Genomic DNA, 27,204 nt, shown 5'->3' with positions numbered 1-27,204 from the left:
ATGAGTCATAGCTCATTTAGATTAAAACAGGTGGTCAAATGTCAGAGAGTTGAAGAGGGTCTACAATTCTGGAATAACATTGCCTCTCTCCACCCCATGAATAAATAAATACATCAAAATTAATTCAATTTTAATATGTTAATTTCAGTTACCTGAAAAAGGACAAGCAGTTTTGATATCTTGAGGACAGAAGCAAGTTTTAAAAGTTAGGAATAATGGATGGCTGTGACAAACAACAGCACAAACTAATAATTCCTCCCAAGTAACTTTAATCACTTTGGCACCATTCCTTTAAAGTGAAATGCTAATGCACAGCATGAATCTCTCCTTGAAGTTAGCGGAACCAAAGCCTTAGAGAGAGAGAGCAGACATAAACTGTTGCTCACTTCAGTTTTGCAGAAGTGCTGAAAGCGGGTTTATTTTCTTGCTTTAAGCACGACATTTGGAGCTATAATTTTAACTTTGGCCTTAGCCAAGCTCTCAAGCAAGCTGAAAATGGCTCCCTTGAGGGAGGAGTCTTCTGGAGCTCACAGGCCTTCAGCTTTCAGCACTTAACCTGCCATGTTTCTTATCTGCCACAGCCCTCATTATCATGACCTTGCCAAGAGATCTGGGCTATGGTCTCCACATCTTTAACGGGGTTTTCAATCTGTTCCAGGCCATTTCACAGCTGTATTTCTATATGCCTTCTCTCCCAGGGATATGGACACAAACAGCAATACTATATGAGTTAATTTCTCTTACTGTTGAGCTGTATTGAGCAACCTTTAGTGTGGACTATTTATAGATAATAAAGGTTAAACCTAGTTTCTGTATTTCTAATGGCATAATTCACTCAAAAATGAAAATTATGTTAGCATTTACTCGCCCTCATGCCATTCCATGTAGGACTGCGCCGATACAATTATATATCTAAAAAATAACTAACAATATTGTATTGATTCTTAAGATCTTATTAGCAATGACCATTTGTATTATGTCCTAGCGACTACTATTTTCATGATTTGTTATCACAACATTTTTTTCTTTTGTCAAATGAACTTCAATAATTAATGTGGTTCAGATTAGAGGTCGACCGATTTTTGCCATTTTTTAATTAATCGGCATCGGCCGATTGTGCTGCAAATTAGGCCGATTAATAGTCAGGCGCGATTGCCATTCCACCGGCATAAAGGACCAGTTATACTTCATTTTCCGCATTCCGCTGCATCTCGCGCACAGTTGAGCACGCGAGCCTTTCAAAGTATACTCTTTTGTCCATGAGCGAGGATAAACGGATTTAGTGGACTGCTGTTTTGAAGCTCTCAAGTCACTCACACATGCCCTGTTGTACACGCGGATCGTCCCGCACACAGACAGGGTGAGCGAACCTTTAACCATCTGTAGTTTAGGCTACAGGTAGGCGCGGGTACCAAAACCTGGTAACAAGCCCAGCGGCCTGCATTGTATAGATAAACTCTGACATTATCAATTCTGTTTCTGTACGTTACTGGAGAATTTCTCCCTCTGTGTGAGACGGAGCAACTCACACTCTGCAGTAGGGTGACCACCTGGCTATTGATCTGTTGCAGGACAGTAGATGTGATTTTGCGGGACACGAGAGACAAATAAATTTACAACTATTACGCTATGTAAATATTGATTTACATTTGTTGGCAAACTTGGCATATGCACCGATTAATGTTTCTGCCGGTGGGTGCCCACACTATAATGTTGCACTTATGGCAACATTAAATCCTGGAGAGAAGACAATTCTAGATTCACGGCTGCACAAGCAGGAGGACAAAGTTTGAGCACGCAGATGTAATATCTGAGCGTGCGTGCATCCAGTTTTGTGCAAGGGAATCCGCCTGTGAGTGGAGAGATTGCTTGCGCATTTGATGCGCTCTCATGATACAATAATGCACTCTCGACATTTTTCATTATAATAATGCAATAGAACCTGCATTAAATGAACTATTAATGTGAGAAGAAAGTTGTGTCTGAACGTCGCAATTTTGTATTGGTTAAAACAAATGGAGAATATCTCGTTTTTCCGTAGGTGCTCGACCATTTCCATGGGTGGCGCTTGATCGCCGCCGTTCGTTGGAAATATTTATCATCAGGATGGATGATTACATGCTTTAAATCATCGATTTGGGCAGCTTTGAGCATCTCTTAAGGTTCTTATCCAGTATGTGAGATGTGTTTACCGACTCTGATGAGGCCCGCACTTATTCCTTTGCACTGTCCACTCAGTTGTCATCAGCGGGAAAACCTCTCTCTATGATTGCGTTGGTTGGTTATTTTCACAGCTAGAATATGACGGCTGCACAAATAGATTTTTAAATGCTCACAGTTTTTGTTATATTTCTTGCTGTGGTATTGTAATTTCAGGGATGAAAAAAAATTACAGACATAAATGAAATGCAGGACACTACTTAAGTCTTGCGGGACGCGGGACAAAGCTCCCAATTTCAGGACTGTCCCGCAAAATGCGGGACGGGTGGTCACCCTACTCTGCAGCCGTGCCTTGTTGACACACAGCTTCAACTAACAATGGCAGGGGAAAACAGACCGTTTTGAAAGAGTAATTACGTTGTAGCCTATTGGAATTGATGCCGACCGTGTTTTTCATAAGTGCAACAAGTCATTTGCATGTGAAAGTAGAACATGTTCAATTCAGCTAAAACGTGCACATTAACTTTCCTCATTAAATGTGTCTGTGGGTCCGACACATAGCCTCCACGACGTCATCGCTCGTGGCCAGTGCACTCGATGCAGTTATGAGCAGCAGGCTGTGTAAAATGGGTGAACTCTTATTTTTGTTATCACTTAGATTATGGCTATTTGACTTACAGTATAGAAGCATGCTTCAGAATAGTTTAGAGAAGGTGCTTAAAAAGTTGAGCCATGTATTAGTTAATTTGACAGTCTAAATTTTTGATTACCTGTTTTGTGTATTTAATTTTTACCATATAAATTATTTTAGTGCACTGAGAGAGAGGCTTGTGTTGTTCAATAAATGTTTAAGCAATTTTCTGTATAACTTCTTATTACTTAACTGTTGGATTTTATGAGATGAAGGGGGCAAAAAAGAAAATCGGCCAAACATATCGGCCCAAAAAATCATATATCGGTTATCGGCTGCCCTCATTTCTAAATATCAGCATCGGCCAGATAAAAACCCATATCGTCGACCTCTAGTTCAGATAATATAATATTTTGAACTTCTGTTGATTAAACCAATCGCCTTCATTGTATTAACTTAAAATTTTAATTGCAATGAACTTAAAATTAAGGCAACCAGGTAACTTACTTTTTTAAGTTAAACCAACAGTTATTTTTTACAATGTATTTACACTTAGCCACAGCATACGTTTTCTCTGAACAAATAGCTAACCAATCGTGAAAAGGCTAAGTTTAAATTGGATCTGAAACGCTTTCAATACGGATTGCAATCTGATCATGCAAACCACTTCATGAGGTGATTTGAAACACATTCCAGATGCAACTGGACAAGCGTTAATACAAATTTGCCACAGCAGACTAAAAGGGAAAAAAAATAAAGGTGTGAGAGCGCATTATATCGGCTCCCAGTAGCCAGATATCACAACACTACTGCAACAAGCATCTCCACAAATATGGACCGCCAGAGATAAGCATCTCTCTTCAGCAAGCAGATGTACAAACTGCTGCAAATGAAACTCAATGTTCTGCATTACATCCTGAAACTCAACACAAAGGTATTTTCATTAACAGTGGTGGACACTAAGTTCTCTCTCTTCCATTACAGTCTTTGATCTGGAAATCAGCTGATGATAAATAAAATGCAACACATATCTGTTGCTCTCAGTGACATGAACTCTGTTGAATTTGCATATAGTGCTGAAATTGAAGATTGGATTTATATTCATTTTATGGAGACACATTTACTTGGCCAAGTGTAAGGATCAATAATGAAGTTTGTCTAAATGAGAGCAAACATTAAAAGCAAAGGTGCTTCCATGAGACACAGGATTGAAAATGAACAAGGCCTGTTGAGCTCTAACAATGACCTTTGAATACCACTGAAGTAGTCTATAGATCGCTGCTAAAATTGTCTTCCCCTCCACCAAACTCTCATTAATGTAGTGCACATGCACTGGAATGCCATGCTGTGGTATGGGACACATAAGTCTGAATTTTTCAAATCTCTGTAACTTTTACACTTTCCTGTTAAATTAAAGCCAAATCCAAAAATAATTAAATCTCACTTTTGTCAAACATGGCGCTTAAGGCACATACAAGGCTGATAGTTTGTCAAACATCATTGGATCTCACGTCTAATGACAATTCACAATGAAACTCAATTAACTTGCAAACATTAATGAGATTTAAAAGCTACAGCAAAGAGGAAGAATTAAAAAAATAAATAAATATTCAGCCTGTTCCTCACACAAACCAATGATATGGCATCAGGATACTTGGAATATGCTGCACAGTTCACAGCAGAAATAAATCGTGGAAACGACATCCATTCATCCATTTTCCAAACCACTTGTCCTATGTAGGGCTTGGGTGGATGGATAGCCAGTTGGAAACAACATGATGATGATTAAATAATGACATAATTGTATATGGGGGTAAATATTCCTTTAACATTATAATGAAAACTGCAACAATGTTGATAAGCAACGTGTAACTGCAGGACCAACAGTACATGATAAAGTGTATTCATACATACCCAAGGCGCTTCATGTTTGCGCACTAAAGCCCCCTTTCTCTCTCTCTCTCTCTCTCTCTCTCTCCTCATTAAATAAATATTCAAACGCCCATTCCTGCTTTGAAAGCAAGCTCACTTGCATTAAGAACCGTTTGCATAAGCGCTTTACTCTTGAGCGCATAAATAAAGTAACTCCATAAGAACCATAATAGGCTATATATTGACTGAAACGATTTGTCACGATATGAAAACCAGCAGACAGAACAAACTACAGAATACGCACGCGCAACCCAAGTGTTATCTATAACAAACTGGGATCTGACCGATCGAATTTCCAACACTATTTTTTAAGTGATTTAATAATATTGTTATATTAGTCATATAACAATATTTAAGTTCCGAATACGACGACAATATCACATTTCTACCCCGATAACAAAGTGGAATATCGTATGGAAATTATTTCATGAAATGTATTACAAGTTTTCATTCAAGGTTATACGTTGTTACAAGAGTAATCCATTTTCTTCCACATTTCCTATTAGACAAATGTCCATTATAAACGCACAACTCAGAGTTGCACGTTCACTTTAACCTAAAACAAAAGCTTTATGTCGCATCATTAGTATATTACAACAGTATGAATAAAATGCCGATCGATAGAGTGACTAAATTTAATCTTTAAAAAAATGCATCTTATATTTGAGTGATATCCTCTCAAAGTAACAGTCGACAGTCTTGCCCGAGATAAGCTCTCGCTCTTGGTCATGTTCACCTCAGTGTATCTGTAGTCTGCTGTGGCGAGAGGAGACCTGTTAAACCTTCAAACAAATGACGTGTTCCTCTCAAAAACACTTACTCGTGAATAAAACACTGCGGGATTTTACAAAGACGTGCCTTTAAGACGTTTTCCTGTCTTCAAATCTATATGACACGCGTTTTACGCACCATTCACTCTTTAGAATATGAAATGCACCTCACCAGAGATAAATCCTTTTTTTCCTCCGACGGACTTCAGACACTTTCTGAGCTCTGGCAGTTGATTTTCACCTCTGTCTTTCCACTTATTTTCCAGCAAATTCTTTCATGTCCAATGGGTGAATTTTGAAGTATTTGTCTCAGATGCTGAAAAAAGGGTAGTGGGGGAGCACTGGTAACGTTGGTAAGCCTGCCCTCCTCAAACGAACCTTCCCGCCCCCTCCTTCTCTCACGATCAGATTGGTGCTGGATGGCAACAAATTTCCCGCTCGGAGGAGGGTTTAAATACTGTACATCGCTGTGGATCGTTTCGAAGCAGTTAGATGAAGGCTACGGTGACCCTTTGGCAGAGCGTCGCCAATTAAAGTAATAGTTCAGCCAAAATGATGTTTACTATTTTACAATCCTCATGTTGTTCCAAACCTGAATTTTCGTTGGAACCCAAACGGATTGATTATTTATGTATGTATGTATGTATGTAAAATGTAACGTAGGTTAATTTATTTGTCCCAAAAAAATAAATATAGAGCAACAAAAGTGACTTGGCTAAAGTGTTGGGATATCTTAACAGTGATTAATGAGTTAAATTTCCTCAGAGCTTTGTATAGGTAAGAAAACAAACCCTATTACAAATTGTATGGACTACATTGTGCTTTTATGTTATAGGTTTATTGGACAAAATTTTTCGCCCCTATAATTGCAAGATGAGTCATCAATACTTCTGGTTTGTCTCCTGGAAGTAAAAGACTTTACACAAATATTTAGTCATTACAAATATTTTAGACGTTTTACACAAATATTTACTAAAAGAAATACGTAAACATACTGTATGTAAAATAGTATAGTACCATGGAGATGGCCTTGAAGCTGATAAAGATGAGCTAAAGCCACAAAAAAAAAAAAAAATCACGTTTATTTCATAAGGTCTTTAAAGGGTTAGTTCACCCAAAAATGAAATTTCTGTCATTAATTACTCACCCTCATGTCGTTCCAAACTTGTAAGACCTTCATTCATCTTCGGAACACAAATTAAGATATTTTTGATGAAATCCGAGGGTATCTGATCCACACATAGGCAGCAACGTCATTGCACCTTTTGACGTCCAGAAAGGTAGTTAAAAACATGGTTAAAATAGTCATTGTGACTACAGTGGTTCAACCTTAAACCTTTTTTTCTAAGCTTGATTGTGTTTATGGGGCGCAGTTTAACATATCTTAATACTTTGTTTTTTAAAAAAAAAAAAAGCTGTATTTTTCATATATTTTACCTTTATTCTAGACCGCTGTCTCCATTGTCATTTGAACGGCCGGTTTGACTTTCTGATTCTATGTTACCACTCCCTCGGAAATACGCAATCGGCTCAGATTGGTTAACTGGCCCAGTGTATTGTGACTCGCTGAAGCGAAGTGTAGACAATATCACTGATTATAATGGGTTCTATTATCTTTTGATGCGTCACATCGCGCCGCTCGTGTCCGGTATAGACAACTTCAATAATGCCGTGCGACATAGCCTCGCCCACTTTGTTGCGTGTTCCCGGGGGCAGTGTTTATGTTAATTGCAGGGTTTATGATGTCACCAAGAAGGGAAGAAGCTTGTTGTAGTCCAAACCGGTTGCAATTGTAGGCATTAAACTGCCATAAATTTAAAAGACAATATCTCCATTTGCATCGAACTCTCATGTGTCTCACCTGTCTCTAGTTAATTTATATATGTGTATTTATAGCCCTGGCTGCGTCTGAAATCACCCACTATACCCTTAAATAGGGCACTATATGAGTTGAGAGCCATTTGTAGTGTTATCCGAAACCATAGTGGACATTGTCAAATGCACTTATTTAATCCCATAATGCACTGCAATAGCGATGCACAACCGATTTACACTCAGTGGCTAGAAAATACCCATAATGCACTGTGACGGTTGCGCCAAATGAATTAACATGTATAAATTGCTTTTTAATTGATTATTAAATTGTTTAATTAAGGTTTATACATGCTAGTTTCCATGACAGACTTCAAGAGAAATCTTTTTACTACTGGAGCTGCCAGTTGCAAGTTTCAAATGATTATTAAACAGCAAGCACAAACAATGCAAAAGCGGCAGCCCTTCCACTGCATTCAGTGTCTGAATTCACTCACTCGTAATAGGTATTGTTCTGTTTCCTGTGTTTTTGTTCCCTGATATCCTTAGTGTGATTTTGATTTTGATTAAAAGAACTGCTTGCAAATAGGTCCAGACTTTTATTTTCATCTTTATTTCAACCCTTTGCTGACAGAAAATCTGACTGGAAGAACACATGGACCTTGCAGCAGTGCAGATCCTCTCCCAGGGGGATCAGTCCCCTGAGGTGCACACGCAAAGGTTTCTGGATCTGGTCACCTTTGTGCAACAACATCAGCGTCTGCATCGAGGAACATTCCACGATTACGTTGAGTGGATATTACTTCTGTGCGAATCCCTCTTCACCAACGGAGAAAGTAAGGAGGATCAAAACCCAGAGCACACATCACAACATCAGCCACACCACCAAAGGACCTTATGACAAAGCCCACCACAGACTCACAACGTGAGCCCGCCACAGATAAAAAGCTGAAGCCTAGCGAGGAGGTGAAGGCTGAGCCTAAAGGAGCTTAGTCTGACTAGGTGTGTGAGCCAGTCCCTGTGTCCATTTCAGTGGACGTGCTCTTTGAGTACGAGTGGAGCCAAGCCCAAAGTACCAAGGCAGATGTGAGTGTGCAGAACTCACACCCCATTGTAAACATTGAGGAATGGATTAGCACCATGCCTGTTTCGTCGCCCAGCACCAAGTCTATGTCATTGTTGATGCTCCCACCCTGCCTCCCACCTCCTCTGCCTGTCACGTGTCAGCCAAGGAGGCCATTTTTGAATTCTTTGCCTGTCCCGTGTCAGCCAAGGAGGCTTTTTGTTAACTCTTGCCTGTCATGTCACAGCCAAGGAGACCGTCTCGTAACCATCGTAACCAATGCTATCTAATTAGAAAGAATGATCGTCTCATAACCAATGCTATCTAGTTCTTTGGCCCTGTCTCCGCTGGCTCCCTTCAGCCCTTCGACTCCTCCTTCACTGGCTCCTCTCAGCAACTCGAACCTGCCTTGGTCTTTCTGTTTGCCAGGTACGCCCTGGTGTGTTGACTCTCTGGGTCCACCTCGAACCTCCAAGCCCATCACTCCACCTCGGCCCATCAAACAGTCGGCTCTACCTTGGCTCCTCGCTCCATCGGCTCCACCTGGGACTATAATCATTACGGCTTCACTGGGCTTCCTCGTCCCTCTGGCTCTGCCTTGGTCAGTCATCTCTCTGCCTTCGCCATAGACTTCCGGGCATTCGTCTGCGCCTCAGCCCTCCACCCCTTCACCATCATTGGGCTTCTCCTTCCTCCCTTCCTGCTCCACTTCAATCCTCTGGCACCCTGGCTCCACCTCGGCTGCTCGTCACCACGACTCCGCCTGGATCTCCAGGACCCTCTTTGTTGTCCGATCTCTTCGGCTCCGCCTAGGTCTCCACCTCCACCTCCGCCTCTGTCAGTTGTCCCTCTGGTCCCTCCTGGCCTCTCCACCAAGGCTCCACCATGGCTCCTCCCTCCATTGGCTCTACCGTGGGCCTTCAGCCTGCTAGCACTGTTTGGGGTCCCTCCCAGGCTCCTCCCACCAGTCTCCTCCCTGGCTCTTCCTGCCATCATCAACTTCCTGGCTCCTCTCTCATTCTGGGTTGTCTTGTCTGCCAGCTCTGCACCCTCCGCCTAAGCCCCTGGCTGCCCTCCCTCCCTCCCTCTCTCCCTCTCTCCCTCCCTCTCTCTCTCCCTCCCTCCCTCTCTCCCTCTCTCCCTCTCTCTCTCTCTCTCTCTCTCTCTCCCTCCTTCTCTCTCTCTGTTGGACTTTTGTTGATGTTTTAAGAAGCGTGAATGTTGATGTTTTAAGGAGTGTGAATTTAAGGGCCGTTAAGGAGCGTGAATGCCGTTTTAATGGGGAGGTCACGTTTTTCTTTTGTTGGACTTTGACTTTGAGCCTGTTAGTTTTGCACTGTTCCCAGTTCAGTTTCGTTTGTCTCTGTCATTGGTTTCCATAATGTTTGATTTGCCCTGATGTGTCTCATTAAAGTCTGTGTAAAGGCAATTCAGAGAATTGTTTCTAAACAATATCCCTATATCCCGCCCCGGCCTTCATTCTCTCGTCACACCGACAACTGGTGATGATGGGGCCAGATCGACTATCTCCTATCCCGTCCTTCTCTCTCCTGTCTGGCAGCACCGACATCTGGTGCCACAGTTGGCAGTATGTGCCCACCAATGAGTTTAAGTTGCCCTGTGTGCTTATGTTATAATTATAGTAGGTAGTCCACAGTAACTCTACAAAATTTTGCAACCCTCTAAAGTGATTATTTTGTTTATATGCATCAGTGTGTTTGACTTATAGACAAGTAAGTTGAGAGAGACGGCAGCTTTCTCGCGAGTGGGCGTGGATTCAGCGCCGACAGTGGACACGCCTTCAGCATTTGAGAGCAGAGAATGCTGTGTATTGTTTCAAGGTTTTATAATTTATTTCATTTACTTGGCAGTTTTTTTGTTTGTTTGTTTGTTTGTTTTTTGTTTTTTGTTTTTTTGTCATTCAAATTTGGTTGGTTGATTAATAACACATTTTTCTGTGGTGTGACAAACTCAGAACACATATTTAATACTGCTTTACACAGACTTTAATTATCTTGTTTTGTCCCTAGTGTTTCTCTGTATGTATGGCCCTCATTTTCAGTTGTTCTTGATTAAGTTCTTGTCTATACTGTAGTTGTTCTGTTTCTTGTGCTTTTGTTTATAGATTTTCTTAAGAAGTGTAATTTGTAGTTGTTTATTTATTATTAAAATATATATTGCTTGCAAATAGATCCAGCACTTTTATTTCAGTTTTTTTTCCCCAACCCATTGCTGACACAAACAATGAATACTTAGTTTCTATGAAAAAAGGATTATTTTGCATTTCTTACATGAATACCATGGAAAGATCAGTTCAGTATGTCACTTGCATAATGAGTCATTCTTCTTCTCTCAGTGAAACTGCAGCTGTTACAAAAACTTGAAGACATATTTTGATTTTGTTCCTCATATGTTCACTTTGGTGGCTTAATGCGAAGAATGTTTAACATATGCATCAACACATGGAGAGAGTCGTGAGTAGTGACAATGTTTTCTCAAGGAGACAGTTTTATTTAGATCACTCATGTCATTTATTTTACATCAGCCAATTGTAAGATAATCATTCTAACAATTTGATTTAAACCATGTGTTATATAAGTTATCTGCCAACTGGAGAAAAACTTTATTTTCTTGCCAAAGCCAATTTTTACTCAAGTGTTAATCTTGGACCCTGGATGCCAGGCTCTCAGAAAAAGAAAAAAGAAAAAAAAGATTACAGTGAGGCTAAATTATCAGGGGAATTCCAACTGAAATTGAGCATCACCTCTGCCTTAATTCAGGCATTGCTGTCTATAATATGTGCCTGTTAGATACCAACTGAATTTACAGTATATTCCTGGCTAGTTACCATACTTTCACAGTAATGTTAGCATGTCTACAGTGTATTAAAGTTAAATTGCAACTGTATGCTGTGACTTCACAATAGACAGAGGTTTAGCAGCATTGTGCTATTTCAACCTAATTTTCCGATGCGGAAATAAGATCATAGACTTCATAGACTTCATATACACTAGCCTCAAGATAAATATCTATTAGAATGATAAAGTGCTGTAAACTATTTGCACTTTTAAAACCAGTGTTTATGATTGCAATAATAAATTAAAATAATAAAAACTAGTTTTCAACATCAAGCAGAAAAAAACAGCTAAAATAACTGGAAGTGGCTTGCACTGGCTTGCACTGGAAGCCTTTAAAATGGCCACACCTGCTCTTACGTTAAAATAATGTGCGTAATCACAATAATTTCAGCTCTGTCAGAAAATTTTTTGTTATGTTCACAATACAATGCTCACACCTAAGTTTCCAGCATGCACTATGGCATAAATACCATGCAGTGTTTTTTTTTTTTTTTTTTAATTCATTCATTTTTTTATTTTTTTATTTGTTGTTTTAGTTCATTTTACTGTAGTTGATTTTATAACTTTTAGTTTTTCTAGTAGATTCAAAATATTTTATGTAATGACATAATTGAAATAATCAACTTTTAATCAACTTATCACTAAATGAATGAAGTATAATATTTATCCATATTTATGATTATTAGTGTCTTTCCGTCCCTAAATTTTATACTATTTATTTACTATTTAAAATACTGTGGCATTAAATAAAAAATAAAAAATAAAAAAAGTGACATAAATAGAGCTTATTACAAATTTAATATTATATACAGTATTGTTACATCCGTTATAACTAGGGAGGCAGATATAAATTAGATAATCTGTGCCAAACTTGTTTTAAACATCTTATCTGTGCTATAAAGCGTGCATAAAATTTTAGCCAATCCTTTTCTTTCTGTGCAAAGACTTTATTTACAAGACAGCAGGGTATGAGCTCTAATGTGAAAGCAATGGAAGCAAAGATGATTTCCTTAAGGTTCCTCATGGATCTTTTCTTATCAGCTGTTGTGCCTTAGCAGTGTGCAGACAAGACGTCTGGTTAATTACCTCATTCACTATGCAGACTGGAAATGTAATGATATTGGTGATATAGGGAGAGTTGAAATCTGTAGAAATAGTGCTAATTCTGCTCTTCTGAATAAACTCACTCACAGTAGTCAAGGACAACCATGCCTTAGACTCAAAGGAAAATATTTTGATTTCTTAGGGGCTATTCACACTTCAGCAGCAACTGTTGAAAGCAACTTTCATAGAAATAAATGATTGGAGCAAGGACACCTTGTAGAGACGTGGCGGGACCTCTGCTTTGGCACAAATCAGGAACATTTGAGTACAGTATTTAAAAACAATATCAATATGAGGCATGCAGGAGATTCCAAAGGACATTTTTGTGCCTTTTAAAGGCACTGCGAGAAGGGGACTCTCTTCTGAAGGGCTGGTCAAAACAAAAGTTAGCAATATAATTTGTTTACGAAGGACCTTTCTACAAGGCTGTCAGTGATGTGTATGGACGATGGTATCTTCAAGGTAGTACTGCAGTTATAACTCTTATGATCACATGGTCATATGACTTTTTATTTTTACATACTCTGTTATACCTGAGATTTCAAAACCGTCAAAGATTACAGAATTTAACAGTAATTTCTCACATTCAAACACTGCATTTATAAATGTGAAATTCAGGCTAGGTAATTTTAGGTCATTGCAAATAAATAAATTAATTAACCAAAAAAAGTTTTGTTAAAGTTTTAGATGTAAAAACTCTGACCATGACAAGTAATGGTTAATAGTTCCTCTGAAAAAAAAAAAAGCCATATATTTTCACATACTTCCCCCAGCCCTAATCACCATTCAGTTTAACCAATCACACTGATATTTTTTAAAGTATTTGTGATTTGCCATTTACAGCGCATTTTACTTTTGAGATGATATTTTGACAGTATTTCCTAGTGAGTTTTTCATTTGTACTAGCATGCATTGATTAATTTTTCATAAGATTTAAAGGAAATAAGGTCCATTTTCCCCAGCTATTGAGTCCATGTACCCTTGTGTAACGAGTCATCCACAACCCCTGTGCAGTTCACTGGAAGAATACAAAACTTAAACAATACATTGACTTGACTAACTTTACTTGAACTTGACTTGACCATGAACAAAAACATACACCGATCAGGCATAACATTATTACCAACTTCCTAATATTGTGTTGGTCCCAGTTTTGCTGCCAAAACAGCCCTGACCCGTCAAGGCATGGACTCCACTAGACCCCTAAAGGTGTGCTGTGGTATCTGGCACCAAGATGTTACCAACAGATCCTTTAAGTCATGTAAGTTACGAGGTGGGGCCTCCATGGATCGAACTTGTTTGTTCAGCACATCCCACAGATGCTCGATTGGATTGAGATCTGGGGAATTTGGAGGCCAAGTCAACACCTTAAACTTATTGTTGTGCTCCTCATTATCCTGCTGAAAGAGGCCACAGCCACTAGGGAATACCGTTTCCACGAAAGGGTGTACATGGTCTGCAACAATGCTTAGGAAGGTGGTACATGTCAAAGTATCATCTACATGGATGGCAGGTCCCAAGGTTTCCCAGCAGAATATTGCCCAAAGCATCACACTGCCTCCACCAGCTTGCCTTCTTCCCATAGTGCATCCTGGTGCCATGTGTTCCCCAGGTAAGCGACGCACATGCAACTGGCCATCCACGTGATGTAAAAGAAAACATGATTCATCAGACCAGGCCACCTTCTTTCATTGCTCCATTGTTCAGGCGACCGTCTTAGGATGAGACACTGGGGCTGGCTCTTTTACATATTGGGGAACGAAGCTCTCTAGACATCTAAAGATGGCCTTTCTCCATTCCAGTCCTGAGATATCTGGGAGTTCTCTCGGATGTACAAAGTTCACCCCAACCCAGTACAATGCTTTGATGATCTTGTTGTTCAAGGGGCAGGTGATGACAAGAATGAATCTCATTCCAAGATGGCCGCCGTTCCAGAGTCTTGGCCCCAAGATGGCTGCTGTTCCAGGGTCTCGCCCCTTCTTGGCCACCATTCCAGAGTCTCGCCCCGTCATGGCCGCTATTCCAGAGCCTTGTCCCGTCATGGCTGCCATTCCAGAGTGTCGTCCCGCCATGGCCGCCATTCCAAAGTCTCGTCCCGTCATGGCCGCCGTGCATGAGCCCTCAGCCAAGATTGCAGCCGCACCTGAGCCCTCAGCCAAGATGGCCGCCGCGTCTGAACTCTCAGCCAAAATGGCCACCACATCTGAGCCCTCAGCCAAGATGGCAGCCAAGACTGAGCTCTCAGCCAAGATGACTCCCTTCCTCATCCAAAAATTTTCCCCCAAAAAAATTCCAATTACGTATTCGGTTATTCAGCCATTCAGAGTGAAATTAATCAGAAATAAGAAAGAGGAAGAAGAAAAAAACAGGTAGGAATATACATATGTCTGAGTTTTTCTGGCTTGGAGTTCTGTTTATTTTGGCAACTTCTCACTCACAAGTTGAGAGCATACGTTTAATTTAATTAAAAAAAAAAAAAAAAAAATAGTTGCTTGGCATCTTGTAGTAAACTGGGCACTAGAGGTTTAGTTTGCAATACTGTTCAATTCTATCTAATTGAGATTTTTATATGTATAATATACCACTGCAGCAGTAATGCTTTAATGTAATTGTTTTGAAGAACACTCATTTATTTATACAGTATGCCTGAAAGATGAAAAACACCTCTATGCCCATATTTACCTGGCAGTTACATTTATTCAGACATCTGTTATTTTGCCTTGTATTTGCATAGAGAGGCATGTGGTATATTTCCAACTGTTGGAAATGTTCCACATCTCCTTGGCTCCCAGCATCTGCCTATTAATCATCACACCTCATGTAAAGAAGAAAGAATGGGATTTCCAGTATGAAACAGTGGCTCACTGCTCAGTCTCTGGATAATCCTTGCCACCTTGACAACTGTAAGACTGTTTAAATTTCCAGAGAGGTTATACAGTGCAGGGAATTTTCTATGGATCTTATGATATTTGTTCTCTAGATCTGTTGCTAGATCTTTGATTAAAACTTTTATTCACTTGCATACAGAGATGTAGACTCTGAATACTCAAATGAATACTCAAATGAACCATGATTACTACCATATCAGCATCTAATTTAATACTGAATAACATCACTGAAAACCATTTACATGCAACAACAACTACTATTTTTAACTGTAATTTTTAACCGAATTCTTTAATGTGATTAATTATTCATCAGTAAACAGAATGTAGCTTGTCCACATTTAAGACACTCTGTTTCCTTCTCTGGGTATTTCCAGAGGGAGATTCAGATCCTGGAAGATGAGCACCGGCTCTGGCACGAGAACCAGCGCTGTTTTGGAATAGTTGCTGATTTGTCTATATGTCGCTTCTCGTGGTATTTAGTGAAAGAATTTTCCAAAGACTGACTATTTCAGATGAACCCTTGACTCGCATTCAGTTTGAGAAATTATGTGAGCAGTGGCAATGCCACAAGGCCACATTTTCGAGGATGACTTGGTAGCTCGCTGATGTGAGTGGGCTGACTGGTCCTGGAAACACACTGGCCAGAGGTCAACCAAGACCAAAACCAATGGTTTGTGGACTGTTTTTTTCCCTTAGCCTTTGCCCATGCACAACACCTTAAGGCATAAATCTGTGCTGACCAAACACATGCCCTCTCAGCAGCAGGAGAACATTGTCTTCTATAATCATCACCAGCTACTGAGGAAGGACAATTCGAATCATTCTTTGCTTTATGGCTAACACAAAAACAGTGCAGATATGTGTTGGGTACCCAGCTAACAAATATATGTTCTAAGAACATTTTGGCAATGTTTGAGAACATTTTTCTTGGTTATGTGCATGTTAGAGATAAAATCAATGGAACATTCCATTTTATCAATTTGGGATCAGTACTTGTAAATGTTCTCTTAAAGTCCCCATGAAATCAAAAAGTTTTGGGGCTTTTAGTATGAATATGTTAATCTTACTGTTATCTATAAGCTAGTGTAGAGGTCTGCGCGGGACTGTTTTTTTCGTCCCGCTCCCGCAATGGTTCTATTCCGCACGCACCCGCTCTCACCTAAAATTCACTCTGTGTTCACCCGCTATCGGCATATAGTGATTTTCTTCCCGACCCGACGGGTCCCACTAAAGATCGTTTCCAGAATCTTGCGTTTAAACTTCCCCTAAAGAAAGAGAGTGATTGGGGATAACAAATATAAAATGTTGCATATACAAGATTTGTATTTGTTATTTGTCTATGATGCTGTCAACGCCCTAAAAAATGTCAGAGAAAAAATGTCACAAAGAATAATAGGCTAAATATCACAGAGAAAAATAGGCTAAATTAAATAGCCTACAACATGTCTCTCAAAACTATAGGCAATGCCAAAATTACATAAATGAAAACTGTTAGCTTACTAGCTAGCCTATACTGCAAAATGAAATCTTTTTTAACATCCACGCAAGAACATAATGACGCTGACTGACGACCGTTTCAGAACGTCTCTCCTTCAAAATCCGATCACAAAGGTTGAATGTTCTCCGAAGGTGCACTCGCGCAGACCTCTAATGCAAATAACATATCTTGCCAGGTTTCTCAGGACAGGGAACTGGGGACTGTGTGAATGCCACCACTGCAGAAAGTTTTATTCACTTCAAGTTCAAGCACAGATGCGCTGATGTCAAAGCATCTCGGGAGCGACCGGGTTATTGTCAGACCTGCCCGCTCCCGCCTAAAGTACACTAAAGTTACCGACCGCAATCCGCCTTTCATTCAAAATTTATTCCCCAAAATTTAAAATCCCCAAAATTTAATCCTGCATTCCCGCGGGAGAGCCGCGGGAATGCAGACCTCTAAGCTAGTGTACTCCAAAACAATGACAAAATTCACATTAAGAAGATATAAGCGTTCAAAACTTACAGTCTTTTACTTCTGTCAATATGGATCAATGATTTTGATCACTCTGCACTTCAGCTTCTCATAATATTTTCTGTCCAATCAAATGTTCTCTAAAATCCAAAATCCTGCCCCCTACATTATAATTAGACGCTGAAGTTCGGCTGAAATCCGTCACTAGTTTACACATTTACTATTTTCTACATGGTGAATGGTACATAGTGCACTATAAAGGGGATAGAGAACGATTCAGACAGTATAAATATGTTTTCCATTGGGGCGAATAAGGTCTGGTTTTACGTTAGTGTCATGCCACACACAGTCAGCTCTGGTCCAGAGATACAATAGCGCAGAGCGGATCATATCCGCGAATCGCCACAGATCACAAAACATATCGGACCCATTTGAATTCTGCACAGAATGCTGTATATGGAGGAGATTAGCAACTGCACACCTGAAATAAAGCGCAGAATTTCATTAGGATGAAATGCAATGCTAAGCATGCACTAAATCTGGAGAAGCAAAGACCTCAATCTGACAACCAAATGCAGGTTAGTCCAGGCAATTGTATTTCCCATATCAATATATGGATGTGCAAGCTGGACTTTGAAAAAAAAAAATGACCGTAGAAGGATTGACGCCTTTGAATTATGGTGTTGGAGAAGGCTCCTAAGGATACCATGGACAGCGAGGGTTTCCAACAGAGAGGTCCTGGAGCGCATCAAACCAGAGTTGTCACTTGAGGAAAAAAATTACCAAATTGCGGCTCACCTATTTTGGCCATGTGATGCGAACGGCTTCATTACAAAAAGCAGTGATGCTCAGCATGGTTAGCGGAAAAAGGAAAAGAGGCTGCCAAAAAACATCTTGGCTTGACACCATCAAAAGTGACACAGGCTCAGGTATAGAACAGCTGAAAAACAAAGTTGAAGATCTTGAAGTATGGCGAGACCTGGCCCATCGGATCGCCAAGAGTCGGATACGACTGAATGGCTAATCATCAATCATCATGAGGAGGAAACTGCAGCTTTACTGAGCTTTTCTGGCCAAGCTGTGATATTAACAAATTTAACAAAACGCTATTGGCTGTTTTTAAAAAAGGGGAGGGGTTGTCCTGCCCTGTCTTCCTCTTTCAGTGGAAATTACGTCAACAACATAATGCTGCCCATTTCAAGGTGCTTTAGTGGGCCTTCAACGTTTTGAAACAAGCAGCAAATTAGTAACACCCATAAAACGTTAGACGAACATTTTTTTTGGAAAAAAACATTCCAATAATGATGCATAAATAATGTTCTTGGGCTAACATTTTCAGAAAGTTTGTTTATAACTTTGAGAGAACCTTGCCAGAATGTTAGCTCAAGTTCTGAGAATGCTCCCCTTTTGCTGGGGTAGTACACACTGAAGCGTAGCTCCGTATAATGAAGTTTTCACTGTTGAAGAGCTCATTGTCTGTGGGTGGTATTAGGATTTTATTGCTTGGTAAATTGTCAATAGTTGGATCACTGAAACTCACTAAACTACTACAAAATTGTCATTTTGGCTTAAGCCGGCTTTGCATTGATCGACAGCTCAGCCTAATGCCAAATGCTTGACAGCAAGTTGACACGTGCCTGGGGGTTAGCCACTAATCAAGAACTGAAAATGCTGGGGGAAACTGAGATCCTTTTTATACAATAGCTCAATATGATAAATGTGTTCACTGAGGGGATATTCTGAGATGCAATTAAAGTACAGAATCCACAGGGAGGTATGCTAACACACATATATGTGTACTATCATTGAGCGGGGTGAGAACACAAAAGAAAGCACTGTTAACAAGTTCCTGTTACACTCCAAAGTAATCCATATGAGATTCAAGCAGGAATTTAGCTGGGGACTGAATATGGTCATTAAACACCTCTGATGAATTTTACTGGTTTAGGTGTGATGTACTGGTATATGTTGTAGCCTAATATTTTTTGAAGAACACTAATGTTAATCTTTATGTGTCTCACAAATCAATTTGTTTGTACTTTTGTACTTTTCTTTAGCTCTTGAAAAAAAAAAAGTTGAAAATATTTTGCATTATATATAAGGGTCATTGACGTATAAGGTTTTTAAAAGTGTAAAAAAAAAAAAAAAAAAACATAATGGAGATATAATTCATTTTGAAGTTTTATTAAGTGTTAACAATGAGATTGTGTTTTTTTTTTTTTTTTTTTTTTTTTTTTTTTATAATCAATTAACACTGCTTTTGTCATTTTCTACAAGATGGACAAAATTTGTCACCAAAAAAGTCATTCGGTTTAACCAAAATTTCGGTTTTACCGAATGACACTTGGTTATACCGAATGACGATATTTTCAAACAATGGTCACAGACTGATATCTAGCTAGACAGCAAAAGGACAATCAAACATTTTATATTTAGTACAAGTTTTTAAGTATTATAACATTTTTCATGTTTTATAGCGGTTGTACCAAATGACCTGATGTTTCAGGACATGCGTATGAGCAAGTGAAAACATGAATTTTTCAAATACTTAAAAGAGAATTAGTTACTTTGGTTACTCCGAATGACATCAATTAAATTAATTTTCTCATAACAAAGCAACGACTTCTACACATAATTTTAATACCATTTTGCACTATGTTGATATATGAAGTTATAAAATCATGCCAGAAAAAAAAAAAATAAATAATAATAATTATTACATTTTAAGATGTTTTAATCACAAAAGAAATGGCTGTATTGGCCTTTGGACGGTTAAACCGAATGACCTTTTGATACTTCAAAATCTTTAAAATACCTTTATGTAGCTAAATATAATTAAAACCTTTTGGATTCAATAAAAGATATCTAATTGAACTATCTCACATACTTTGGATGTCATATCTTTGTTTATTATTATTATTATTATTATTAAGGCCTTTGGACAAAAAAAAAAAAAAATGACCTGTCATGTCATTGACCCATAAACACATTTCACAAATACGTTTTTACGCCTCCATAATGAACCAATCGTCACATTAAGCATTGAAATGGCAATTTAGCAGAACAAACAATATCTCAGCTAAATTACTTTTAAAATGTTGATGACGGTGCAATTATTTATTTCATGGCCATATTCGCTAATAAGCTTCTGCTTTCATTAAATCAAAAGACAAATCAAACCTCATAACAATGTTTAGAGGTTCATGCAAATCTTGTTCATCCATTAATTTTCAAATGAATATGCATTGCACATTTTTATGAGCAAAACATTTTCCAGATTTTGAGGTAGCAGGGGTATTTTATCAAATTGTCTCCATGGAAGAAATAAAGATGGAACAACTCATTTCTGCCACTGGAAGGTTTTCATAAAACATAAATCTCCAGATATGATGCTGCAGTAATATCATCGTGGGCTGTCAGGGACGATGACTGAGTTTAAACTTCCCCAAAGTGTGTGATGCAACACCATGCCATGGATTTGTTTTGAACAGACTTCCCCACCTATCGTTCTCTGCCTTGCCTGGCAGGCAACTTGACATGAATAATATTTTAGCACTTGCTTCCTTTTCCCTTTGGCTGAGTCGAAGTAAATTTCAGGTGCCAATTTGACACTGGGTCAAAACTGAGCCAGCCCATTTTACGCCTTATTTAATAGACTTGAATGGTTAGAGATTGACTTAGATTGATGGGTCTCATAAAATGGAAAACCGTGTCAACTAAATCCCACCGGGGAAAAATCTACAGTTTTTAACTCTACTCAGTAACACCATGTGATGCTTTAGTTATTCAGTTACTGTTTGATCATATACTGTACAGTAAATGGTAGAAAAGGAAATGGTTTTCAAATTCTAATTTGACTAAATCAACAATATCCAATCATTTATCTAATTATTTAACTAGATTACACTTGGATTCCTTCCTCCCATTTCTCTTTCCAAAGAAGGTGCTTTAAAACTTTTCTCTCCTTTCTTCACTTGCAATCTCTATTTCTTGGGTCTCCCTTTACTGCGGGGCTCAAAAGAAAACGCAAGAAAACCAGAAAGAATTTTGAGTGAAGTATAGTCAGATTTCTATCTGACTGCTCTGGATAAGCATTGGAATAAATCAGACTAAAATACTTTCGGGAAACGAAATGGATGTTATTGCCAGGTGTAAAGGGGGCCTTTTCAAAATGCGTAAAGGTAATTTTGCCAAATGTACTGCTAGATCAGTTATGCCTTTTTTTATTATTATGTTCTTACATTTACATCTACCACAGCCATATTCTCAGGAATTCATGCATGATTGTGTGTTTCTCATATTTTCACAAATTCCTCTGGATTGTGACTCATGTAAATATACTGTAATTCACATTCTAAGTATTTTCTGCTGCCTGTGATTTTAGTCAGAATAAAATGGATGCATTGGGCCATAATAATACTGTAGTTGCACAAGCCTGTTTCCTCGTATTTTTGGCAGCTTCATCATTATCCTTCAACAACAGTATACAAAATGCACAAAAACGTGATCATTAACATCATAAACGTGAATATGATTAATACCAGTTTCCGCCATGATTCTTTAAATTGTGACAGTGCAATGTTGTACATATGTTTGCATTACTTTCAGTGTTAAAGATTTAAAATTTGCTATAACTATGCTATAAGCCAAGTATCAGTATTAATATTTCTCCTACTTGAGTAATTTACACAAATCCCTAACCTGAAGTATATCTCAATATCATTCTGTGCCAAACTTTAAAGTTTTATTTTCAAGAATTTCATTGGATAATTGAGACTTTTTTCTTATGATTTGAGTTTACACCCCCCAGAAATGAAAACATGCATCATAGATAAGCCAATCACTTTATCTAGAAATTGCATTTTAAATATATTTTTGAATAAATGAATAGATATCATTTAACTGACTCAACCACCTAAAACCCACTCAGAATGTCTTAGCAGCAGCACAAAATGCCCTATTGATGACCCAGAAAACCAACCACCAACCACTCACATTATCTTCAGAAATGTAAAAAATCTACTATTATAATGTATAATACATTAGCTACGAAGTCTGAAATAATGATGACACTACCTGTTCTGGGTATGTTGTTGTTTATGACAACCCAGACTCTGTGTGTAAAAGTGAGATGGCTTTATGTATGTAACAATGCAGTCAGTGGAGAATCCTTTAGATGATTGACTTACTGTCTGCAGAGTGGGTGGTGGAGAACTGGGAACGGTGTGATTTCTCTTCCTCTAGCCTTAGGCCTTTACATATTTACTCTCTCTTTCTCTCTCTCATTCTGTCACACTCTTATATCTGCCTGTGTGTTGAGTAGTGAAACTGTACACTCTCCGCTTCCTCTTGCCAAGCTGCAGCACTTGGGTATAGTGACACATCGTGTCCACCTGCCAGACGAACAATCACATCACTGCGCCTCATCAAATTACAGTAATCTTGCTAATAAGATTCACAGTGTGTGTGTGTGTGTAGGTTTAACCTACATTCTGGGGACCAAATGTCCCCACAAGGATAGTAAAACCTGAGATCACCTACATTGTGGGGATCAGCCAGCGTGGTAGAAATTGATTAATAAACATACAAAATGATGCTTATTTGAAAAAAAAAAAAAAAAAAAAAAAATTTTCACAGGCCAAAAATGTTTAGTGTAGGGGGATAGAATATACGGTTTGTACAATAGGAAAAAAATCATTATGTCTATGTCCCCAAGAAAATAGCAAAATCTAACCTGTGTGCGTATGTGTGTGTAAATGAATGGAGTTTTCACTGGGTCACAGGAAAAGGCTTGCAGGGTGAAGACTCCTCTTCCAGAAATCATTAAAAAGCTGGCATGCAAGGCCAGGAATGTTCATCAAATTAACGCCTGAGCCTGAGGGTTTCATAGCAGGCCATGGAGGCAATAAGGCCCCTGTCAGTAAACCGGCAAGCTTTGGCGACAGAGGATTGGATGAATGGACAAAAGGCCAGGAGCGGAGAGCATAAGAAAAATGGACTATATAGTTCTAATGGTTCATTGGCCACTCAGGGACAGTGCTGATTTTTGCTTTTGGGGAAGCCAACGGGAGTTTGGCACAGTTAACCATTAAATTCTAACAGAGACAGCTGTGGACTTGTTAGTCATAGTGAGTTCTTTTCTTCTTGAAAAAATAATTCTGTCATCATCTACTCACCCTTGTCTCATGTTTCTTCCTAGCAGATATTTTGAAGAATATCCAAGACTCTGACTAGATAAGCGCCCTAGTTGCAAGACATTTTTTTTTTTTTTTTTACTTATTATTTGGTTTTAACTTAAATTTGGCCCATGGCATTAGTTTACAATCAAGTGTGTGCCCGACACATGCATTTAAATTCAAGCCCCTGCCCCTCCCCCTCTTCGACATCCATTGTTGCAGCCACACAGTTAACGCACACAAATCGAGCGCCCTGCGGAGCAGCATCAAAGCCTTCGTTGACAGCTGTAATGATCGTGTGTGCCCTAAACTTCAGCAGTTTGTCACCGCTGTGAAATTAAAACACTATTGAAACATCTCAATACAGCAAGTCTAACTTTAGTCATTCCAAATAAGTTATCTCTTAAGTCTCCTATCACGCTCAACCCTGATCTTCCCCCACCCATACAGAATATTGGTCTTCTGACCTGGAGGTTGAGAGGAGTGTTAGAGTTTGGTCATTTATTGGATAATGGTCAAATGAGGTCATTTCAGTCATTAAGGCAGGAATTTAAAGATTAAAGTCCCAGTAAAGATTTTTATCAGTTTCTTCAATTACGGCACTTTTTAGAGGCACACTTAAAAGACAACATGTTCTCCAACCAATACGCCTATATAGGTAATTTCCCTGAAATACGACCCATAGGAGCGTTTACTAAAGTTGCGCCCCTATCGACAACAGGACACTTTTATTTAAATTCATGAAATACGACCCATATGAGCATTTGCTAAAGTTGCGCCCCATCGACAACAGGACACTTTCATTTTAATGCATTTTTCCCTTTTATCTGCGTAATATTTCGGGTTTTACATAGCTCAATTGGCAGAGCATTGCAATATACCACAATATGGGATCATGTGATCATGCGATCGTGGGTTCGATCCCAGGAAACACATGTGCTCATAAAGTGTATATGCACTATAAATCCCTGAGGGTAGGTTTAGAGGTGGGGTGGTTGTAGTCGTTAATAAAAAAAAATGAGTTTTGCTAAATGGAAATAGGACAAATGGTGTAAAAAAGTCCACACATTGCATTTAAATGAACTCGCATTTTGATTGGTAACGACAGTTGCCAGTATGTCATTTCATGACGACAGACGTAACACGACACTGTCATTATTTTTACGCCAGCTAGAGGGCGCATGACTTTAAAATGTAAATATAGATCGTAATAAGGTGGTTGAAAAATGACCTACAGGGTCGTTTTTTTTTTTTGGAGGACAGTCTAGGTAATATACGATTTGATCTTACTAAAGTGGAAAAACAGCTTCTCTCTTCATTCACTCTTAAGAAGAAGATCGCTGAGTTATATGCATTGCTGTTGGTCCTTCAACTTTTGACTCTTTGAGGGTGAAATGGGAAAAGGACTTAGGATCAAATTTTAGTGATGAGGAGTGGTTATCTGCTTGTACATGTGTTTCCCCAAAGGTGTTTCAATTTCGGCCCACGAACAAAATTATAAATTTATACACAGGACGTATCTAACCCCAGTTCGCCTTCATAGAATGTTTCCCAATTCTTCTCAATTATGTTTCAAATGCAGAGCAGACATTGGCATGGTAATGCATGTGTTTTGGGATTGTGATCAAATTAAAGGTTACTGGAAAGAGATCCACAAAATTATTCAAATGATTATTGGAAAGACCTTTGTGTTGTCTCCAAATGTATACTGTACCTTCTGAACTGTAAAACTGGTCTGTGTCTTGACTGTGACAAAGAAAGTGTACTGAATTTTTCACGAAAAAATGTATATTACTTCTATGGTCAACTCCTCAGATACCCTCAGTCAATATGTGGATGAGTCTGGCCGCTACTCTTTTACCTCAGGAAAAACTGACTTATGATCTATGTCAAAGATCTGATGTTTTTTGGCGCATTTGGTCTTCTCTGTGGAACTTTATTGAAGATGCTCCGTGACTGATATATCCTTTTAATTTTTGGTCTATAAAATGTCCCTGTTATTTATTTACTCGGATACGCCCTGTTGTTGAATTATTATTATTATTATTTCTATTTTTGTTTTCATTTTATATGCAAATGTGTGAACATGTATATTTAAAGATTTTAAACTACTAAATTGGCAATTTTTATTGTTTTTGTTCTATTTTGCCAGCTAAAATAGTTCCAAACAAAGCAGAATATTTGCGTCTCCCAGCAACAAAGAGTGGTGCTGCAGTGTTGAATGGTTTAGTGTTTTTAAAACAAATCAGGTGAGTCAATTATTGAATGACCCATTCTTAAAGACAGTGGCCACATGCTTCATTCATGAATGAATTGGCCGTTTTGAACAAATCCAAATGAATGGCTCTATGATTTCCCTGATTAAAACTTGCCGTATTGGCGGTTTTAGTTTCATATATAGTAGTATAAATTTAATTTCATATTTCTGTATTCAAAAACATTATTTACGCAATTGTAATTTCAGTGTAAATTGATTTTGATAAGTTGTAAGATGGATTTTGTTGACTGATTTAATTTCACAGCCTGATAGTGTTAATTAGTGTAAAAATCAAAATTATATATATATATATATATATATATATATATATATATAAGAGGTGAGTCCTTTTTTTATTCACTCAAAAACCTGTCCCCAAAATGTCTGTGCAGTGTGCATGGCGCTGATGATGAGTAAATGACACCATTTTTGGTTGAACTATTACTTTATCAAATGGAAAATGAGAGCTTTCATGCTGTCCGGAAATAAGCACAGAGGTATCTGCATTGACAGCAGGACAGAGAATGTTCTTGTTTAGCACACACAAGGGGATTAGGCAAGGGAAGACAAAGCTTTTACCCAGATTTAAAGTTTATTTTGAGACTTAAAAACTTCATCTGTTGTATGTGTCCAAAAGCTACACATTCATATAAATGTCCAACATACACTCGATGATGATAACAACTTGTGCAGTGACCATGAAGAGAATAAATCAGGTTCCTTTGCATACACTCTTCTGCAAACCATAGTGGTGCCTTTGTGCAGATATGAAATGTTAGAGCGTTAATGTGTTGCTCACAAACAAGAAAGCAACAAACATGAGAGGTCTCATGCTGTCTTTGTGCTCATGCTTCAGGAAACGAGGGCAATCCTATAATGGTTTATAGTGTCAGTAAGATACTATGCACATGTCAAGACATATACAAATCCTTGGCAGAATTACAATCTGATGGTCAGGAATCGCTGTTTCCATTGACATAATCTTTGCCTGTGCTTACCCGGAAAGTCTAGAATTGTTTAATGTGCATTGCTTACATGCACACACCATTTACTACATTTCTGTCAGCCTGCAGGCAAATGTGTTTAGGGTCCATCACTCGTGAGTCTCTCAGGGGCATCCTCACACAAATACACCTACACACGTGAGCTCTCAGGCTGGTCTACACAAACCCAATTCAATGCATCAGATTTCTGAAGCAAATGTGTGAAGTGACTATGTGTGCGCAAGTGACTGTGTACAGGAGAGTAGGATTGTCCAATATTGCCAAGAATATATTGTTCCTGCTGAATAAATCAGCATAGGTTGTCAACAGTAGCTTTTTTATTTTGGATGCTGGGAAGGGCTACACCATGGGCCCTATCATACAGCTGGCGCAATGCGGCGCAAGGTGCAACGCAAGTGTTTTTTGCTAGTTTCAGCCCGATGCAGTTATCATTTTCACATCCAGCGACATGTTGTGTAAATTGTAAAAGCATTTGCACCCATTTGTGCGCCCATGGGCATGCTGGTCTGAAAACGAGGTGTGTTCAGGCGCATTGTTGACGTGTTGCTATTTTGAGGCAACTGAAATTAACTGCGCCATTGACCAACTAAAAACCTGG

The 27,204-nt window shown here is 38.7% G+C and overlaps 1 protein-coding gene and 2 long non-coding RNA genes across 3 annotated transcripts in view; 1 reads left to right on the top strand and 2 right to left on the bottom strand.

Moving 5' to 3' along the window:
- The window catches only part of gabra3 (gamma-aminobutyric acid type A receptor subunit alpha3), a 222,200-nt gene extending 216,214 nt beyond the window's left edge, over positions 1-5,986 (bottom strand). The window contains exon 1 of the mRNA XM_051878531.1: positions 5,666-5,986. The gene's annotated coding sequence lies outside the window, so the exon portion shown is untranslated. The remainder of the gene's footprint in view (positions 1-5,665) is intronic.
- The window catches only part of LOC127504122 (uncharacterized), a 1,137,365-nt gene that overhangs the window by 474,402 nt on the left and 635,759 nt on the right, over positions 1-27,204 (bottom strand). The window lies entirely within an intron of this gene.
- The window catches only part of LOC127504125 (uncharacterized), a 44,153-nt gene that overhangs the window by 3,688 nt on the left and 13,261 nt on the right, over positions 1-27,204 (top strand). The window lies entirely within an intron of this gene.

The sequence above is a fragment of the Ctenopharyngodon idella genome, chromosome 21 (assembly GCF_019924925.1).
Source record: "Ctenopharyngodon idella isolate HZGC_01 chromosome 21, HZGC01, whole genome shotgun sequence".
In the NCBI taxonomy this organism is placed as follows: Eukaryota; Metazoa; Chordata; class Actinopteri; order Cypriniformes; family Xenocyprididae; genus Ctenopharyngodon; species Ctenopharyngodon idella.
Note: the sequence above shows the minus strand (reverse complement) of the source record. Positions and strands in the feature narration are given on the sequence as shown.